Genomic DNA, 3,346 nt, shown 5'->3' with positions numbered 1-3,346 from the left:
GAAATTCACAGGTAAATGAGTAGAACTGAAAAAAGTATTCTGAACAATGTCACCCTAGTCAAGAAAGACAAACGCTGCATGCTTTCTCTCATATGTAGATCCTAGATTCAAATCTTATTTGTGTTTAACCTGGAATACTTCTAGAAGCCAGGAAAGTAGAAGAATGTTACAGAGTGGAGGACCCCTCAAAGGAATGGGTAGCAGAACACAGGTGTTACGAAAACAATGAGGAGGAATGTGGGGGTTGTTTGAACAGGGATGATGGTGGTGGGATGGAAAGAGCAAAGGGGTAAGGAGGGAGAGTTAATCAAAATGAAGGGTACAGAGAAAAGCCATATGGAAACTTAATGCTTTAAGCCAACTAAAAGATATGAGGGTTAGATGGTAGATAGCCTGCATAGCTGAGTAATGCTGCACCCAATAGCCATGGGTTATCAAACAAAAATCTCAATGCTAGGCATGGGGTACCTCTTTATGAGATGTTGGTCAGAGAAGCCCCCAAACCAGCCCAAACAATTCAGGCTCTTGCCATTTCTCTGAGTTTCCCACCAGAACTGGTTGATAAGACCTTATTTCTGAAGACACCACACACTTTGGATGGGGAGATCAAACTGTAACTGAGTTGGAAGCTTTCTCCTGGCTGGCAGGCATTCACAACACCAGAAAAGTTGAAAGTGGAGCAAAGGCATCAGTGAGTTTACCAGCTTTGTAAGCTCTATGAACTACAATACTAACTTACCAGGCAAACCATGCCCATAGATGCAAGAATGCAGGGCTGTTATGGGGGCCACTAAGTACTCTCTGATTGGTTCTGAGGCCCACTGTACAAGAAGGTATTCATGCCTGGTACTGTTAGCCCAGTTAAAACAACTCATGGCTGAGGAGTCTTTGACTCTAAAGGAGAATTTGCTACTACTGTTTGGCTAAACTGGCACAATGGTAAGCTGCCTTCTGAATGCATAGGGTGCTTCCCTCAGTCTTAATCAGAGAAACTTCTCTTCACAAAGAATGGCAGAGAATGCAGAGATGCATGACATTGCAAGGTGCTGAGAATAAGAGATTATTGAGTGTTCAACCCTAAACAGGTCATTTGAATAATTTCTAAGTGATAAAATTGATTAACAAGAACTAATTAGCTTGTAGCAGGTATGGGAACACCTATAATCCCAGTAATTGGGAGGCTAGGCAGATCACATTGTTTAAGTCTCACCTGGGCTCCATAGTGTGACTCTAACCCCCAAATTAAAAGAAATAAATTAATTAAATAATTTTATCTGGCTCATAGGCTTATGTTTTGAGGCAGTCAGAATAGGTGATCCCAGGAAAATTGAATGACTTTATTGGAAAATAATTTGCTTTTATTTCCTATATCAAATACACTTTAGAAATAGATATTCACAGTAAAATGGAAATAAACTTATATTATTAAAAGGATAAATAAGGGGCTGGAGAGATGGCTCAGTGGTTAAGGCTGCTCTTGCAGAGGACTAAGGTTCGATTCTCAGCACCCACATGGAGATAACATCCATCCTTAACTCCAGTTCCAGGGGATCCAACACCATCTTGTGACTGCTGCGGGCATTGCACAACATGGGTATACCTACCTACATGGAGGCAATACACTCATACACATAAAATAAAAAAATATTTTAAAAAAGGATTAAATAAAGTGTCTGGAATATTTGAAAAGAGCTGGGTCATGGAGAGAAACATTAAGGTCTTCTAGGTCTATGACATGCTGCTGGGGAAAACTCCTGCTCTTTGTCTGTCTGACTGGCTGTAGCTTGTGGCTACTGCCTTTTTTTGTACTCAGTTTTCAGCTGAACCCAAGGGAGAGGAGACTTCTAAGACATCACTCCTTGCCCTGCCAGAAAGAGCAGTCTTGGTCCTGTCTGATTGGTTGAATGCCACTCTTGTCACACACAGATTGCAGTCTGGGGCAGATGAAATTATAACTGGAGAAAAGGGCATTTTCTAAATGCTGGAAAATTCCAAGTATTTCTAAAAATCAAATGTGTGAAACGTGTGAAACTATAGTGTGTCTTTTTATTTCTGGGTCCACTGACTCATGACATATTTATCAGCAGTACTAGAAAGCATACTTGACAAGGATATACATTCTTTTTTCCTTCCTAACAAACTGAAAAGATCATGGCCATCAGGAACTCCAGTAGTAGTGGGATGGTGTGCTGGAGAGCTTTAGTTGTCAACTGGATATACCTGGTTAGAGGGAGCCTCAACTGGGGAATTTCCTTCATTGGATTGGCCTGTGGCCATGTCTGTGGGGGTATTTTCTTAGATTGTTGAGTGATGTGGGAGGGCTCAGCCCACTGTGGGGAGTGCCCTCCCTGGGAAGGTTGTTCTGTATTGCTTAAGAAAGCAGGCTGAGCATGGGTAAGGGGAGAAAGTCAGTAAGTAGCATTCCTCTATGACCTGTGCTTCAGCTCCTGCCTCCAGGTTCCTGCCCTGAGTTCCTACCTTGGGCTCCTTTAGTGATGAACTATGATCTGGGCGATGTAAGCCAAATAAACCCTTTTCTCCACAAGTTGGTCCTGGTCAGAGTGTTTTATCACAGCAATTGAAGGCAGACTAGAACAGATGGAGAGATGTTGGTTTCATAGTCCTTGGTTCTGAGTGCTCTAGTCATACGACTTCCATTAGGATTTTGTCAAATGATCACTTAGTTTTTTCCTTAGTGGAATGGCATGGCAGTTCTGGTGAAATATGGATGTGATCACAGTGTGTTAAACAGCAGGGAGAAGTTGGAGGTCAAGACTCACAGGGTTGGATTTGAAAAAGGAACTGAGCCCCATTGGTCCAACCCTTAGGCAACCTTTCCAGCAGTCCCCTAACTTCCACATTTATAAACAGAATGGATTATGTCAGCATCACAGACAAAGCATCCTATTATGACCGAGCCACATTAACAGCAGTGAGAGGCTCAGAGAAGGTGCATGCGAATCCAGAGTCTGGTAACTTGTTTCAAGAATGAACTAAATAGGTAAGGCCAGAATTTATAATAGGTACTCACACAACAGTTATGAGTTACAAGAAAAACAGAAAATGGGAGTAGTTAATGTTAGCTGCCTTTTCCTGACTACAGTATTGAAAAATAATTATCATTATTCGATGAGATCAATACCAAGCTTTGTATAGCCCCAATAATATCTGTGCCTTTTTCTATTTAATTTTATAGACAGGTTGGGTGGTTGGACCTGAAGGATTAACATCACTCAAATGTCTAGAACTAGAAAGGGGCAGAGATAAGTTCCAAATCCTGGTCAGATTTTATTTTACCATGTTGTTTCTCAAGACTGGACAAAGTTAAAAAAAAATTAGGAAGGTG

The sequence above is a fragment of the Nannospalax galili genome, unplaced genomic scaffold (assembly GCF_000622305.1).
Source record: "Nannospalax galili isolate Female #2095 unplaced genomic scaffold, S.galili_v1.0 scaffold128, whole genome shotgun sequence".
NCBI lineage: Eukaryota > Metazoa > Chordata > Mammalia > Rodentia > Spalacidae > Nannospalax > Nannospalax galili.
The sequence above is the reverse complement of the archived record's forward strand: the minus strand, read 5'-3'. Positions refer to the sequence as shown.